The sequence below is a fragment of the Elephas maximus genome, chromosome 3, assembly GCF_024166365.1.
Source record: "Elephas maximus indicus isolate mEleMax1 chromosome 3, mEleMax1 primary haplotype, whole genome shotgun sequence".
In the NCBI taxonomy this organism is placed as follows: domain Eukaryota; kingdom Metazoa; phylum Chordata; class Mammalia; order Proboscidea; family Elephantidae; genus Elephas; species Elephas maximus.
The window spans coordinates 208,993,964-209,012,587 of record NC_064821.1 but is presented as its reverse complement, the minus strand read 5'-3'; the positions used below and the strand labels follow the sequence as shown (position 1 = coordinate 209,012,587).

At 39.5% G+C, this 18,624-nt stretch overlaps 1 pseudogene; it reads left to right on the top strand.

Moving 5' to 3' along the window:
- The first annotated feature begins 9,129 nt into the window (after nucleotides 1–9,129).
- On the top strand, nucleotides 9,130–9,996 carry LOC126071537 (transducin-like enhancer protein 7; annotated as a pseudogene).
- Nucleotides 9,997–18,624: the final 8,628 nt, after the last annotated feature.

Sequence of the window (18,624 nt, the reverse complement as noted above, 5' to 3'; positions counted from 1 at the left end):
TCAGTTTGATCCCTTATAGATAATTCTTTAAAACAGCACAATACTCAAGGTAGACATTCTTTATTAATTAAGCTAATCTATTGCTTGGTTTAAAGATGACTTCGAGGATAGTTTCTGTTTAAGGTTTAAAGAGTATCTCGGAGCAATAGTTCAGGGTGTTGTACTACCTCAATGGCTCCCGAAAAGCTGGCTTTCATAAGAATTTGAAATTCTGTTCAACGTTTTTTCCATTTTTGAACAGGATTCTTCTATAGAATTTTTTTTTAATAATTTTTATTGTGCTTTAAGTGAAAGTTTACAAATCAAGTCAGTCTCTCACACAAAAACCCATATACACCTTACTAAAAAAAAAAACAAAAAAACACCTTACTACACACTCCCAATTACTCTCCCCCTAATGAGACAGCCACCTCTCTCCCTCCACTCTCTCTTTTCATGTCCATTTTGGCAGCTTCTAACCCCCTCCACACTCTCATCTCCCCTACAGGCAGGAGATACCAACATAGTCTCAGACTGGACAATGGGTTGGAAAGGGATGCTGGTGAGGAGTGAGCTTCTTGGATCAGGTGGACACTTGAGTCTATAGAATTTTTTTATATGCTTTATTTTAATGAATACTTTTTTTTTTTAATTATTGTACTTTAATGGAAACAACCTAGATGCCCATGAACAAATGATCAAATGGTGGTACATATATACAATGGAATACTATATAACTGTAAAGAATAGTGAAGAGTCTGCAAAACATAACATGGATGGATCTGGAGGACATGCTGAGTGAAATAAGTCAATCACAGAAGGACAAATATTATATAATCTCACTTTTTATCAAAAGTCAAGTACAGGTGTACACATAGAAAGCAATGTTTCTTGATGGTTACCGGGGATGGGAGAGGAGGAGAGGGAAAAAAAGAAGGAAAAAAAAAAAATTGTTTCCAAACAATAGTTTTGCTTAATTAGTAAAGAATGTCTACCTTGAGCACTGTGCTCTTCTAAAGAACTTTGTATATGGGATCAAATTGATAACAGCAACTTGATAGGTTTTATAGGAAGCTTAAGGGGCAGTGAGTTTATGTTAATGGAGGAGAAACAATTTGGAAAAGAAGAGTAAAAGTGTTGCTTAACTTGAAGATGCTGTCTATGTTGCTGAATTGTACATGCAGAAATTGTTGAATTGGTGTATGTTCTACTGTATATATTTTCAACAACAACCAAAATATAAACAAATTATTTTTTAAAATGTACTTTAGATGAAGGTTTTCAGAACAAACTAGCTTCTCATTAAACGATTAGTACACATATTGTTTTATGACATTGGTTACCAACCCCGTGACATGTTAACACTCTCCATTCTCAACCTTGGGCTCCCTATTACCAGCTGTCCTGTCCCCTCCTGCCTTCTAATCCTTGCCCCTGGGCTGGTGTGCCCCTTTAGTTTTCTGTTGTTTTATGGGCCTATCTACTCTTTGGCTGAAGGGTGAACCTCAGGAGTGACTTCATTACTGAGCCAAAAGGGTGTCCAGGGGCCATACTTCAAGGGTTTCTCCAGTCTCTGTCAGGCCGGTAAGTCTGGTCTTTTCTTGTGAGTTAGAATTTTGTTCTACATTTTTCTCCAGCTCTGTCTAGGACCCTCTTTTGAGATCCCCATCAGAGCAGTTGGTGGTGGTAGCCAGGCACCATTTAGTTGTACTGGACTCAGTCTGGTAGATCCCGTGGTAGTTGTGGTCCATTAGTCCTTTAGACTAATCTTTCCCTTGTGTCTTTAGTTTTCTTCATTCTCCCTTGCTCCTGAAGGGGTGAGACCAGTGGAGTATCTTAGATGACCACTCAGAGGCTTTTAAGACCCCAGACACTACTCACCAAAGTAGAATGTAGAACATTTTCTTTATAAAATGTTATGCCAGTTGCGCTAGATGTTTCCAAGGCCATGGTCTTGACAGCCTTCAGGCCAGTAATTCAGTCCCTCAGGGATTTTGGTTGTGTCTATGGAGCTTCCATGACATTGCCTTGTACAAGTTGTGCTGGTTTCCCCAGTATTGTGTACTGTCTTACCCTTCACCAAAATTACCACTTATCTATTGTCTATTGAGTGTTTTCTCATCCCACCCCTCCCCCTCTTATAACCATTAAAAATTGTTTCTTTTTGTGTGTAAGCCTTTTCATGAGTTTCTATAGTAGTGGTCTCATTCAATATTTGTCCTTTTGTGATCGACTTATTTCACTTAGCACAGTGTCCTCCAGATTCATCCATGTTGTGAGATGCTTCTCAGATTCATCATTTCTTTATCGTTGCACAGTACTCCATTGTGTTAGGTACCATAGCTTGTTTATCCATTCATCTGTTGGTGGGCATCTAGGCTGTTTCCATCTGCTTATTTCTTTTGATGCAAGAAGAACATTTGACAAAATGCAACATCATTTCATGATAAAAACACTCAATAAACTAAGACTAGAAGGAAACTTCCTCAACATGATAAATGATATTTATTAAAAACTCACAGCTAGTATTATATTCAATGGTAAAAGACTAAAAGATTTTCTGCTATTATCAGAAGCAAGGTAAGGATGCCCACTTTCACCACTTCTGTTTAACATAGTGCTGGAAGTTCTAGCCAAAGCAATTATAATTAAAACCATCCAAATTAGAAAGTAAGAAGTAAAATTATCTGTTCACAGATGACATTGCCTTATATGCAGAAAACCCTGAAGAATACACAGGTACACACACAAAAAAAATTGTTAGGAGCTAATAAATGAATCCAGCAAACTTGCAAGATATAGAAGCAACATGCAAAAATTAATTGTATTTCCACACTCTTGCAAAAACAATCTGAAAGGAATTTTTTTTTAATTCCATTTATAATAGGGTCAAAAATAAAATTCCTAGAAATAAATTTGACCAAGGAGGTGGAAACTCTGTACAGTGAAAACTACAAAATATTAATGAAAGAAATTAAAGAAGACCTAAATAAATGGAAAATATCCTGTGTTCGTGGACTGGAAGACTTAATGTTGTTAAGATTGTTATACTATCTGTGTTAGTTTACTATACTTGTTATAAAAAAGGAATCGTAAACTGAATGGCTGAAAACAACAGAAATTTATTCTCTCACAGTTTTTGATGCTATTTGGCCATGCACTTTCTAAAAGCTCTAGGGGAATATCCTTCCCTGTCTCTTCCAGCTTCTGGTAACTCCAGGCACACCTTGGCTTGTAGCAGCACAACTGCAACGTTTGCCTCCATTTTCACGTGGCCATCTTCCTTCTTTGTCTTTTGTTTGTTTTTGTTTGTTTTCCTGTGTGTCTTCTCTTTTCATAAGGAGATTAATCATAATGGATTAGGGCCCACCTACTCCAGTATGACTTCATGTTAAATAATTACATTGGCATAGATGCCATTTTTACATAAATTTACATTCACAGGTATTGGGGGCTAAGACTTGAGCATATCTTATTGAGGGATATAAAGCAACCCATAAAAGTCTGCTGTCTGGCCTCCCAAATTCACATCCTTTCCCACATGAAAAATACATCCACCCCATCTCAGCATCCTCAAATGTCTTAATCTATTCCAGTGTTAACTCTAAGACCAAAATCTCATTTAATATAATCAACTGAAAAATCCCCAAATGTAATCTTCTAAATCATCTAAGTATAGCATGGGTGAGATTCTGGGTATAAGCCATCCTGGTGCAAAATTCCTTTCCTCCTGTTGACCTGTGAAACCTACAAAACGAGTGATCTGCTTCCAAAATACAATGGTGAGATAGGCATAGGTTAGACATTCCCATTGCAAAAGGAAGACATTGGGAGGGAAAAAGAAGCCACAGGTCTTAAATAAGTCCAAACACCAGCAGAACAAATTTCATTAGATTTTTCAGGCTTAAAATTACTGTTCTGTGGCTTGATGCTTTATCCTCTGGACCACTGGGGTGGCAGTCCTGCCCTCTTGGCCCTAGTGCTTGCCCCGCTCTAGGGAAATAACGAGGTGGCCCTGCCCTCTAGAACTGAGGAGGTGGCAGCCGTGCATCCTGGATCCACACTCTCTGGGCCTATAGTAAAAGCATAAGCCCCACTGGCCTCTACTCCCTCTCATTCTTCCCTTGTCTTAAAGGATAGCACATGTTCACAGCCAAGTAGACCTATAAACCAATTCCTGCCTGTAGAATTCCTGAGGTCTGACAGCTTTCCTTCATTTTGTCCCATTTCTATCCCTTTCAGTCCAAGCTGGAAGTGTTTTTGCTGAAATGGCTGATTGGATCCATGCCTAATCTCTTTATCAAATGGTTGTTCAGTGTCATCGTTGGTGTTGTCTCTAGAAAGTGCTTTCTCATTTTTTTTTTTCAATATGGAGAGACTGAGAATTTACCAAATCTTCAAATTCTAGCTCATTTTTGTTTAATAGTCCAGTCCTCAACTTGTTCTTTATTCTGAAATTTTACTACAAGCAGTAAGGAGAAGCCAGGCTGAACCTTCAACTTGTTTGGAAATCTCCTCAGCCAAATATCCAAGCTCATTGCTTACAAGTTCTACTTTCTACAAAGCAGTAGAATACAATTTAGCCAAGGTTTCTGCCATTTTATAACAAGGATTGCCTTTCCTCCAGTGCCCAATAATATGTTCTTAATTTCTGTGCTTGCCAGAAGCACCCTTAACCTTCATATTTCTACCAACATTCTGTTCATGAAAATATATGTACTTTCTAAAATGATAGTCTTTTTCTCTACATCTCTCCTCACTTCTTTGCGAGCACTCTCCAGAATCATCTTTAATGTTCAGAATCTAGGCTTTTACTATCACGCACCTCAAAACACCTCCAGCTTCTACCCATTACCCAATTCCTCTACCCAAATCCACTTCACAATTTTTAGGTATTTTTTACAGCAACATCCCACTCTTGATACCAAAATCTGTATTAGTTTCCTAGGGCTGCTATAACAAAGTGCCACAAATTGGATTGCTTTAAACTGTGGAAATTTAATTTCTCATGGTCCTAGATCCTTAAAAAAAAAAAACCATTTCCATCAAGTCGATTCTGACTCATAGCAACCATATAGGACAGAGTAGAACTGTCCCACAGGGTTTCAAAGGAATGGCTAGTGGATTAGAACCACCAACCTTTCGGTTAGTAGCCTGATCTCTTAACCACTGCACCACCAAGTGTCCTCCTAGATCTTAGAAGTCCAAATTCAGAGTGTCAGCAGCTCCATACTCTCTCTGAAGGCTCTGGGAGAAGATCTTTTCTTGTTTCTTCCAGCTTTTGGTAACCCGAGGTGTTCCTTGACTTGTGGCAGCATAACTCCAATCTCTTTCTCCATCTTCACATGGCCATTTTCCCTGTGAATTTTCCCCCCATATCTCTTGTTCTCTTTTTATAAGGAGTTCAGTTATATTGAACTAGGACAAACCTCACTCCAGTACGACCTCATATTAACTTAACTGATTACATCTTCAAAGGCCCCATTTCCAAAAAAAGGTCACACTCACTGGTACCAAAAGTGAGAACTTCAATGTAACTTTTTTAGGGGGGAAATAAATCAACCTATAATACTACCCAAAGTAACTTACAGATTGAATGGATTCTCTATCAAAAAAGTCCACATAAATGGAAAAGCTGATCCTCAAATTTACATAGGCTTGCAAGAGACACTAAATAGCCATAACAATCTTGAAAAAGGACAAAGTTAGAGGACTTACACTTTCTGATTTCAAAAACTGCTATGAAGCTACAATAGTCAAAACAGTGATAAGGATGTTGTTGTTGTTGTTAGGTGCCGTTGTGTCAGTTCTGACTCATATCCACCCTATGCACAACAGAACAAAACACTGCCCGGTCCTGAGCCATGCTTACAATCATTGTTATGCTTGAGCTCGTTGTTGCAGCCACTGTGTCAATCCACCTCGTTGAGGGTCTTCCTCTTTTCCGCTGACCCTGTACTCTGCCAAGCATGATGTCCTTCTCCAGGGACTGATCCATCCTGACAGCATGTCCAAAGTATGTAAGACACAGTCTCGCCATCCTTGCCTCTAAGGAGCATTCTGGCTGCACTTCTTCCAAGACAGATTTGTTCCTTCTTCTGGCAGTCCATGGTATATTCAATATTCTTCACCAACACCACAATTCAAAGGCGTCAACTCTTCTTCAGTCTTCCTTATTCATTGTCCAGGTTTCACATGCATATGATGTGACCGAAAATACCATACCTTGGGTCAGGTGCACCTTAGTCTTCAGGGTGACATCTTTGCTCTTCAACACTTTGAAGAGGTCCTTTGCAGCAGATTTGCCCAATGCAATGCATCTTTTGATTTCTTGACTGCTGCTTCCATGGCTGTTGATTGTGGATCCAAGTAAAATGAAATCCTTGACAACTCCAATGTTTTCTCCGTTTGTCATGATGTTGCTCATTGGTCCAGTTGTGAGGATTTTTGTTTTCTTTATGTTGAGGTATAGTCCATACTGAAGGCTGTGGACTTTGATCTTCATTAGTAAGTGCTTCAGGTCCTCTTCACTTTCAGCAAGCAAGGTTGTGTCATCTGCATAATGCAGGTTATTAATGAGTCTTCCTCCAATCCTAATGCCCCACTCTTCTTCATATAGTCCAGCTTCTTGGATTATTTGCTCAGCATACATATTAAATAGGTATGGTGAAAGAATACAACCCTGATGCACACCTTTCCTGACTTTAAACCAATCAGTATTCCCTTGTTCTGTCCAAACAACAGCCTCTTGATCTATGTAAAGGTTCCTCATGAGCGCAATTAAGTGTGCTGGAATTCCCATTCTTCGCAGTGTTATCCACAGTGTGTTATGATCCACACAGTTGAATGCCTTTGCATAGTCAATAAAACACAGGTAAACATCCTTCTGGTATTCTCTTTGTTCGGCCAGGATCCATCTGACATCAGCAATGATATCCCTGGTTCCACGTCCTCTTCTGAAACCAGCCTGAATTTCTGGCATTTCCCTGTCGATACACTGCTGCAGCCGTTTTTGAACGATCTTCAGCAAAATTTTGCTTGCGTGTGATATTAGTGATAAAAAAAAAAAATGTTCTATAATTTCCACATTCAGTTGGATCACCTTTCTTGGGAATAGGCATAAATATGGACCTCTTCCAGTCAGTTAGCCAGGAAGCTGTCTTCCATATTTCTTGGCATAGACGAGGGAGCACGTCCAGCACTGCATCTGTTTGTTGAAACTTCTCAGTTGATATTTCATCAATTTCTGGAGCCTTGTTTTTTTGCCAATGCCTTCAGAGAAGCTTGGACTTCTTCCTTCAGTACCATCGGTTCCTGATCATACGCCACCTCTTGAAATGGTTGAATATTGACTAATTCTTATTGGTATAATGACTCTGTGTATTCCTTCCATCTTCTTTTGATGCTTCCTGCGTCGTTTAATATTTTCCCCATGGAATCCTTCACTATTGCAACTCAGGCTTGAATTTTTCTTCAGTTCTTTCAGCTTCAGAAACACCAAGTGTCTTCTTCCATTTTGGTTTTCCATCTCCAGCTCTTTGCACATGTCATTATAATACTTTGTCTTCTCTATAGGCCCTTCGAAGTCTTCTGTTCAGTTCTTTTACTTCAATTCTTCCTTTTGCTTTAGCTGCTCGACGCTCAAGAGCAAGTTTCAGAGTCTCCTCTGACATCCATCTTGGTCTTTTCTTTCTTTCCTGTCTTTTCAATGACCTCTTGCTTTCTTCATGGATGATGTCCTGGATGTCATTCCACAGCTCGTCTGGTCTTCAGTCACTAGTGTTCAATGCATCAAATCTGTTCTTCAGATGGTCTCTAAATTCAGGTGGGATATACTCAAGGTCATATTTTGGCTCTCGCGGACTTACTCTGATTTAATTGATGGTCTGTTCCACAGCTGGCCCCTGGCCTTGTTCTGACTGATGATATTGAGGTTTTCCATCATCTCTTTCCACAGATGTAGTCAATTTGATTTCTGTGTGTTCCATCTGGTGAGGTCCATGTGTATGGTCACCGTTTATGTTGGTGAAAGAAGGTATTTGCAATGAAGAAGTCGTTGGTCTTGCAAAATTCTATCATTTGATCCCCGGCATTGTTTCTGTCACCAAAGCCATAGCTTCCAACTACTGATCCTTCTTCTTTGTTTCCAGCTTTCACATTTCGATCATCAGTAATTATCAATGCATCTTGATTGCATGTTCGATCGATTTCAGACTGCAGCAGCTGATAAAAATCTTCTATTTCTTCATCTTTGGCCCTAGTGGCTGGTGCATAAATTTGAATAATAGTCATATTAACTGGTCTTCCTTATAGGCGTATGGATATTATCCTATCACTGACAGCATTGTACTTCAGGATAGATCTTGAAACGTTCTTTTTGACGATGAATGCAACACCATTCCTCTTCGAGTTGTCATTCCCAGCATAGTAGACTATATGATTGTCCAATTCAAAATGGCCAATACCAGTCCATTTCAGCTCACTAATGCCTAGGATATCGATGTTTGTGAGTTCCATTTCATTTTTGATGATTTCCAATTTTCCTAGATTCATACTTCGTGCATTCCAGGTTCCAATTATTAACAGAAGTTTGCAGCTGTTTCTTCTCATTTTGAGTCATGCCACATCAGCAAATGAAGGTCCAGAAAGCTTTACTCCAACCACGTCATTAAAGTCGACTCCACTTTGAGGAGGCAGCTCTTCCCCAGTCATCTTTTGAGTGCCTTCCAACCTGGGGGGCTCATCTTCCAGCACTATATCACAGTACGTTCCACTGCTATTCGTAAGGTTTTCACTGGATAATGTTTTTCAGAAGTAGACAGCCGGGTCCTTCTTCCTAGACTGTCTTAGTCTGGAAGCTCAGCTGAAACCTGTCCTCCATGGATGACCCTGCTGGTGTCTGAATACCAGTGGCATAGCTTCCAGCATCACAGCAACACACAATCCCCCACAGTACGACACACTGACAGACACGTGGGGGTAAGGAAGGCTGTGTCTGGGGTTAGCCGGGCCTTAGCTCTGTGGACCACCTGTCTCCAAGGCTTTCCCTTCTACCTTCAGAGGGGACCCAGATGCATTGGGATCCCAGGATCTGTTTGATGGCTCCATTTCTCAAGCCCTAGAACTCAGACAATTTGTTGATCTAACAACATGAGTGGAGAGAAGGAAGAGGCCACATTCAATGCACCCAGGGCTTATGGTGACCCAGACGAGAGGAGGGATGTGCCAGAAAGCTCTGGCATTTCCTCCCAGCATGAGCAACCAGTACCGTACCAACTGGAAAGTCTACCCGGTATGTCCCAGCAGCCCCCAGGCCCCTCAGTGCAGTATGGCCTGCTTCATGAGGAGATGGGCTATGCAGCCCAGCAGCAAAAGGATTTCCAGACCCTAGAAAGATTTGAGCATCAGGCCACAGGTCTCTCTGCTGCAGAACAAGGAAGAGCAACAGAGTCTGGCCCAAGCTTCCTACCAGGATCCGAGTGTAGTCAGCCTTGCTCTTCAACCCCTTCCAGTGAAGGCCAGTCACTCCTCAGAGCACCTCCCCCCATTCCAGAAGAAGCAGTGGTCAGGCACAGGATCCTACGTGGGTCCTGGAAGGTTGGCAAACTCTGCCATGGAGGCAAAGTCCGTGCTGTTGCCATCAGCCACTCTACTCAACATTTGTACACATGTGGCTCCAGATACATCAAGGTGTGGGATGAGAGTGCCCTGCATGCTTGGAACAAGCCCCCTCTGGACCGGCTGGACTTTCACGACCATCGCAACTATGTTCTCACCTGCAAACTGCTCCCTGATGAACAGAGCCTGATCACAGGGGGTCTGTCCCAAACTCTGATTCTTTGGGATATGGCACCTAGCCTCCGCGTCAAGGCATGACTGGCCTCTACAGGCTCTAAGTGCTTTTCCCTGGCAATCTCCTCTGATGCCCATGTCTGCTTGGCTTGTTTCAAGGGATTTGTTGAGATTTAGGATTTGCAGAACCAAATCATGATCAGTGATAAGGATAGACTTATATGACAATGGAATACAATTGAGATTCCAAAAATAAACTCTTACTTCTATGGCCAATTAATTTTTGACACAGATACCATGACCATTAGATAGGGAAAGAATAGTACCTTCAAAAAATTGTGCTAGGACAACTAAAAATCCACGTGCAAAATAATGAAATTAAACCTCTACTTCACATTATATACAAATATTAATTCAAATGAGTCAATAAGCTCAATATAAGAGCTAAATTATGAAACTCTTAAAAACATAGGGATAAATCTTTGTTATTTTGAATTTGGCAATGAATTCACAGAAATAACACTAAAACACAAGGAACCAAAGAAAAAATAGATAAGTTGGCTTTCATCAAAACTAAGAACTTTTGCACATTAAAGGACATTTTCTTAGTTATCTAGTGCTGCTATAGCAGAAATACCACAAGTGGATGGCTTTAACAAAGAGGAATTTATTTTCTCACAGTCTAGTAGGCTAGAAGTCCAAATTCAGGGTGTCAGGTCCAGGGGAAGGCTTTCCTCTGTCTGCTCTGGAGGAAGGTCCTTCTCATCAACCTTCCCCTGCACTAGGTACTTCTCCATGCAGGAACCCTGCCTGGGTCCAAAGGACATGCTCTGCTCCTGGTGCTTCCTTCTTGGTGGTATGAGTACCCCCCTCTGTGCTCACTTCCCTTTCTTTTTTGTCTCTTAAGAGATAAAAAGTGGTGCAGGCCACACCCCAGGGAAACTCCCTTTATGTTGGATCAGGGATGTGACCTGGGTAAGGGTGTTACAATCCTGTCCTAATCCTCTGTAATATAAAACTACAGTCACAAAATAGAGGTAAACCACACAATACTGGTAATCATGGCCCAACCGAGCTGACATATATTTTTGAGTGGCACAGTTCAATCCATGACAGACATTATCAAGAAAGTGAAAAGGCAACTTACGAAACGATAGAAAATATTTGTAAACCACACATCTTATAAAGGTCGAGTACCCAGAATAAAAAAAAAGAAAAACTCTTACAAATCAACAAGAGAAAGAAACGACCCAATTAAAAAATTACCAAAGTACTTGAATGGACATTTCTCCAAAGGAGGTATACAATGACCAATAAGCACATGAAAAGATAGTCAACATCATTAGTCTTTAGAGAAATACAACTCAAAACCACAATGAGATACCACTTTATATCCGTTGGTATGGCTATTATAAACAAACAACAGAAAATAACAAGTATTTCTGAGGATTTTGGAGAAATTAGAACTCTTATGCATTGTTGGTGGGAATGTAAAATGGTGCAGCCACTGTGTAAAACAGTTTGGTGTTTCCTTAAAAAGTTAAAAATAGAATTACCTTATGACCCAGCAAGTCTACTCGTAGGTATATACCCAAAAAATTAAAAATAGGCACTCAAATTCTTGTACACAAATATTCACAGCAACACTAGTCATATTAGCCAAAATTTGGAAATAACCCAAATATCCATCAAAAAATAAACAAATTGTGGTATATACATACACTGGAATACTGCTCAGCAATGAAACGGAGTGAAATTCTGTTAAATGCTACGTAGTATATGAACCTCGAAAGCACTATGCTATGTAAAAGAAGCCAGACACAAGAGGTCACTGTCTTAAGCTGGATTCTCTAAAGAAGGAAAACCAGTAAAGCTTATAAATATACATGCAGAGAGATTGATATCAAGGAAACGGCTCAAGCAACTGTAGAGGCTGGAATGTCCCAAGTCCGTGGGTCAGGATAGAGGTTTCTCCAGACTCACATAGCCACAGGGGCTGCTGAACCCAAGATTGGCATGTCAGAGAGCAGGGCTCTTGCTCACAAGCTGCGAAGATAAAGGAATCCCAGGATAAGCAGGCAAGACCTCAGGTAAGCTGCTGGCTCAAGGCCCAAGAACCAGAGGTCAGAAGAACAGGAGCCAGCTGCAGGATTCAGTGCAAGCAAAAGCCTTCGAGCCTTAACAGAAAGTCCACTTATATTTGATGCGGGCCACACCCCCAAGGAAACGCCCTTTCAACTGATTGGCTACTCACAGCAGATCCCATCATGGAGGTGATCACATTATATTAAATCTCATCATGAAAGTGATCATATCATCATATGACTGCCAAACTATATAACTGTCAAACCACTGAGAATCATGGCCCAGGCATGTTGGCACACAACTTTAACAATCACAGTCACATACAGTATGATTCCATTTACATGAAATATCCAAAATAGGTGAATCCATAGAAACAGGGAGCCCTGGAGGTGTAATGGTTAAAGTGCTCAGCTGCTAATTAAAACGTCGGCAGTTTGAACCTACCAGTCATTCCATGGGAGAAAAGACCCAGTGATCCACTCCTCTAAAGATCTACAGCCTAGAAAACCCCATGGGCAGTTCTATTGGGTCCTATAGTGTTGCTGTGAATCAGAAACAACTCAACTGCACACAACAACACATAGAAACAGAACGCAGATTGGTGCTTTCCTAGGGCAGGGGTTGAGAGTGAGTAATTAGGTATAATTGCTTAATGGGTGTGGGGTTTTATTCTGAAGTGATGGAAATGTTTTGCCTGTCCTCCAGGGCCCAATAACATGTTCCTCATTTCCATGCTCACCAGAATCACCTTAACCTTCATATTTCTAACAACATTCTATTCAAGACAATATATGCATTCTTTAAAATGATAGAATTAGATTGAGGTGGCTTCACAACATTTTGAATGTACTAATGCCACTGATTTGTTCTCTTGAAAAGGGTTATTTTTATGGAATTTCACCAATCAAAAAATCTTAAAATACATACAGTAATCTTTTGTTCTAGGTAATTTTCTCTTGTTTTTTTTTTGCTAAACCTAATCAATTATTTTAGCTCTTTTCTATATGAGACATACATAACATGTATATTTACAAATGTTTATGTATATAATACATAATATATATATATACAGTATATATACATGTATGTGTGCATTGTAGAGCTTAGCAAGGGATGGTCTGCATGGCCATCCAAGTATATGATACTTACAATGGTAAGTCTATTGCAAGAAGTTCTTTTGCAATTAAAAAACATTGCCTTTGAGTCAATTCTGACTCACAATGGACCTTGTTAAATGCAATATGAATGCAATATAATAACCATAATGGCATTTTTTTTCCCATTGGGACATAGTTAGCTTTGTACGTAATTTTAGTTTTACTTTCTCCAAAGTGTATTCCATTGTTTCAGTTTTTGTTTTGGGCAGGCCTTTTTAATAATATTTTATTGAGCTTTTGGTGAACGTTTACACAGCAAGCTAGGTTTCCATTTGACAATTTCAATGCAAATTGTTCAGTAACATTGTTTAAATTTATCAATCTATCAATGTCTTAGTCATCTAGTGCTGCTATCACAGAAATACCACAAGTGGGTGGCTTTAACAAAGAGAAATTTATTTCTTCATAGTAAAGTAGGCTAAAAGTCCAAATTCAGGATGACAGCTCCAGGGGAAGGCATTCTCTCTCTGTCTTCTCAGCAATCTTCCCCTGGACTCAGAGCTTCTTTGCACAGGAACCCCGGGTCCAAAGGACGTGCTCTGTTCCTGGCACTGCTTTCTTGGTGATACAAGGTCCTCCTGTCTCTCTGCTTGCTTCTTTCTTTTATATCTCAAGAGATTGCCTCAAGACATGATCCAATCTTGTAGGTTGAATCCTGCCTCACTAACACAACTGCTGCCCATCCTCCCTCATTAACATCATAGAGGCAGGATTTACAACATATAGGAAAATCACATATATTTGGGGGGAGGGACTTAACTTAATCCATAACATTCTATGCTTTAGCCCAAAAAAAATCACATCCTTGCAACGTACAAAACATATTCATTCCATCGTATCATAGCAAAAGTCTTAACTCCAAGTCTAAAATCCAAAAATTCCTCTTCCTCTATGAACTCTAGAATACAAGTTATCTGCTTCCAAAATACAATGGTAGAACAGACACGAGGTAGACATTTCTACTACAAATGGGAGAAACAGGAGGAAAAGAAGGGATAATAGGCACCAAGCAAGTCAGCAGAACACATTACATTAGCCCTGTTGTAGGGAAAAAACATTACAAAGTTTAGTAAAGCAAAAAGAAAGTTTTATTTGGCACATATTCAAAAAGACAAGAGTGGGAAGTGGTCAAGCATACTGCCAGAGCTAATGTCTGCCCAAATCTGAGGAAGGTTACAGAATCATCAGTATATTACATATTATCACAAAAATGGGTAGAGTCATTGAAAGCTCCATCTTTTCACAGATTGGCTAGAAACCGTGATCTTATATTTTGAATTGCCTTTCTTAACAATCATTGGTATAGGTTTCAATAACCAACAGTCAGGAGGATCTTCATTGGTCCAAAAAATTTCTACTCACTAAATGTTAATAGAAAAAGATAAGAGTGGAAAGTCTTTTGTGTTCTCTTTGATTGGCTTTATGTGAAAAGTTCTCTACAAGACATTTTTCTTCCCTAAGAGATAATTTCTAAGATTGTCCCAACTATTGTCTTTATCTCAGGGCCCTTGTGAGTCCTTGCGGGCCCAGCTTCAGCTAGGTCACATTCTCTATGCTCAAGGACAAGGAATAATAACTCCAATATTATTTGCTAAACCATTCCCTCCTTTCGATCGGAGATTGGAGATAACAGTTCATTGATCAATACCTGGACTTAGCCAAGCTCCTAGATGGTGACCATGGCAGGTCCTTTAAACTCATGGTGCTGGTTTTCCTCAGGATACCATCTGGTTCTTCACCAGGACCTTAAGTAAGAGTGACCTTCTCATAAATCACACTGCCAGAGTGAGCAGACTCAATGTACACCATTTTAGCCTGAGGCCTTCTTTTGCTTTTGAGTCACTCACCTAAAGGAGGTGGTCGGTTGGTAGTTGTTTTGGGAGGGCATTTGAATTTCAGCTTTAGTCCTTCTGCCGGTTAGATCACCCAGTCAGGAACCTTTGGTCTTCTTTAATTGGGACAGGTGGACCCAGGATTTTACACCCTGAAGCAAAGGTCCACTCTCCAATACCTCTGAGGAAGTAGTCACTGCATATCCTCCCTGATATTTGCTCGAAGTTGGATCTGTTTTTAAATAAGAACAGTCCCATCAGTGTCAAAGGGACATGGAGTGGGAACATGTGGGTCCAGAGGATAAGACCTCTCTTTTGGCTGGCTTCTGCTCTGTAGTCCAGGTCTCCTCAAGTTTGACTGGATTCATAGCTTCAGAAATCCTTGATAACTACACCATTAACTTTTTTTTTTTTTTTTTTTTCTTTTTAATCAATAAAAAAACCCTCTCCCACCCTCCCTCCCTCCCCCCCTCGTAACCACAAAAGTATGTGTTCTTCTCAGGTTTACTATTTCTCAAGATCTTATAATAGTGGTCTTATACAATATTTGTCCTTTTGCCTCTGACTCATTTCGCTCAGCATAATGCCTTCCAGGTTCCTCCATGTTATGAAATGTTTCAGAGATTCGTCACTGTTCTTTATCGATGCGTAGTATTCCATTGTGTGAATATACCACAATTTATTTACCCATTCATCCGTTGATGGACACCTTGGTTGCTTCCAACTTTTTGCTATTGTAAACAGAGCTGCAATAAACATGGGTGTGCATATATCTGTTTGTATGAAGGCTCTTGTATCTCTAGGGTATATTCCGAGGAGTGGGATTTCTGGGTTGTATGGTAGTTCTATTTCTAACTGTTTAAGATAACGCCAGATAGATTTCCAAAGTGGTTGTACCATTTTACATTCCCACCAGCAGTGTATGAGAGTTCCAATCTCTCCGCAGCCTCTCCAACATTTATTATTTTGTGTTTTTTGGATTAATGCCAGCCTTGCTGGTGTGAGATGGAATCTCATCGTAGTTTTAATTTGCATTTCTCTAATGGCTAATGATCGAGAGCATTTTCTCATGTATCTGTTGGCTGCCTGAATATCTTCTTTAGAGAAATGTGTGTTCATATCCTTTGCCCACTTCTTGATTGGGTTGTTTGTCTTTTTGTGGTTGAGTTTTGACAGAATCATGTTGATTTTAGAGATCAGGCGCTGGTCGGAGATGTCATAGCTGAAAATTCTTTCCCAATCTGTAGGTGGTCTTTTTACTCTTTTGGTGAAGTCTTTAGATGAGCATAGGTGTTTGATTTTTAGGAGCTCCCAGTTATCGGGTTTCTCTTCATCATTTTTGGTAATGTTTTGTATTCTGTTTATACCTTGTATTAGGGCTCCTAGGGTTGTCCCAATTTTTTCTTCCATGATCTTTATCGTTTTAGTCTTTATGTTTAGGTCTTTGATCCACTTGGAGTTAGTTTTTGTGCATGGTGTGAGGTATGGGTCCTGTTTCATTTTTTTGCAAATGGATATCCAGTTATGCCAGCACCATTTGTTAAAAAGGCTGTCTTTTCCCCAGTTAATTGACACTGGTCCTTTGTCAAATATCAGCTGCTCATACGTGGATGGATCTATGTCTGGGTTCTCAATTCTGTTCCATTGGTCTATGTGTCTGTTGTTGTACCAATACCAGGCTGTTTTGACTACTGTGGCTGTATAATAGGTTCTGAAGTCAGGTAAGGTGAGGCCTCCCACTTTCTTCTTCTTTTTCAGTAGTGCTTTGCTTATCCGGGGCTTCTTTCCCTTCCATATGAAATTGGTGATTTGTTTCTCTATCCCCTTAAAATATGACATTGGAATTTGGATCGGAAGTGCGTTAAATGTATAGATGGCTTTTGGTAGAATAGACATTTTTACTATGTTAAGTCTTCCTATCCATGAGCAAGGTATGTTTTTCCACTTAAGTATGTCCTTTTGAATTTCTTGTAGTAGAGCTTTGTAGTTTTCTTTGTATAGGTCTTTTACATCCTTGGTAAGATTTATTCCTAAGTATCTTATCTTCTTGGGGGCTACTGTGAATGGTATTGATTTGGTTATTTCCTCTTCGGTGTTCTTTTTGTTGATGTAGAGGAATCCAAGTGATTTTTGTATGTTTATTTTATAACCTGAGACTCTGCCAAACTCTTCTATTAGTTTCAGTAGTTTTCTGGAGGATTCCTTAGGGTTTTCTGTGTATATAATCATGTCATCTGCAAATAGTGATAACTTTACTTCTTCCTTGCCAATCCGGATACCTTTTATTTCTTTGTCTAGCCTGATTGCCCTGGCTAAGACTTCCAACACGATGTTGAATAAGAGCGGTGATAAAGGGCATCCTTGTCTGGTTCCCGTTCTCAAGGGAAATGCTTTCAGGTTCTCTCCATTTAGAGTGATATTGGCTGTTGGCTTTGCATAGATGCCCTTTATTATGTTGAGGAATTTTCCTTCAATTCCTATTTTGGTAAGAGTTTTTATCATAAATGGGTGTTGGACTTTGTCAAATGCCTTTTCTGCATCAATTGATAAGATCATGTGGTTTTTGTCTTTTGTTTTATTTATGTGATGGATTACATTAATGGTTTTTCTGATATTAAACCAGCCTTGCATACCTGGTATAAATCCCACTTGATCAGGGTGAATTATTTTTTTGATGTGTTGTTGGATTCTATTGGCTAGAATTTTGTTGAGGATTTTTGCATCAATGTTCATGAGGGATATAGGTCTATAATTTTCTTTTTTTGTAATGTCTTTACCTGGTTTTGGTATCAGGGAGATGGTGGCTTCATAGAATGAGTTGGGTAGTATTCCGTCATTTTCTATGCTTTGGAATACCTTTAGTAGTAGTGGTGTTAACTCTTCTCTGAAAATTTGGTAGAACTCTGCAGTGAAGCCGTCCGGGCCAGGACTTTTTTTTGTTGGGAGTTTTTTGATTACCGTTTCAATCTCTTTTTTTGTTATGGGTCTATTTAGTTGTTCTGCTTCTGAATGTGTTAGTTTAGGTAGGTAGTGTTTTTCAAGGAATTCATCCATTTCTTCTAGGTTTTCAAATTTGTTAGAGTACAATTTTTCATAATAATCTGAAATGATTCTTTTAATGTCATTTGGTTCTGTTGTGATGTGGTCCTTCTCATTTCTTATTCGGGTTATTTGTTTCCTTTCCTGTATTTCTTAAGTCAGTCTAGCCAATGGTTTATCAATTTTGTTAATTTTTTCAAAGAACCAGCTTTTGGCTTTGTTAATTCTTTCAATTGTTTTTCTGTTCTCTAATTCATTTAGTTCAGCTCTAATTTTTATTATTTGTTTTCCTCTGGTGCCTGATGGATTCTTTTGTTGCTCACTTTCTATTTGTTCAAGTTGTAGGGACAGTTCTCTGATTTTGGCTCTTTCTTCTTTTTGTATGTGTGCATTTATTGATATAAATTGACCTCTGAGCACTGCTTTTGCTGTGTCCCAGAGGTTTTGATAGGAAGTATTTTCATTCTCATTGCTTTCTATGAATTTCCTTATTCCCTCCTTGATGTCTTCTATAACCCAGTCTTTTTTCAGGAGGGTATTGTTCATTTTCCAAGTATTTGATTTCTTTTCCCTCGTTCTTCTGTTATTGATCTCTAGTTTTATTGCCTTGTGGTCTGAGAAGATGCTTTGTAATATTTCGATGTTTTGGACTCTGCAAAGGTTTGTTTTATGACCTAATATGTGGTCTATTCTAGAGAATGTTCCATGTGCGCTAGAAAAAAAAGTATATTTTGCAGCAG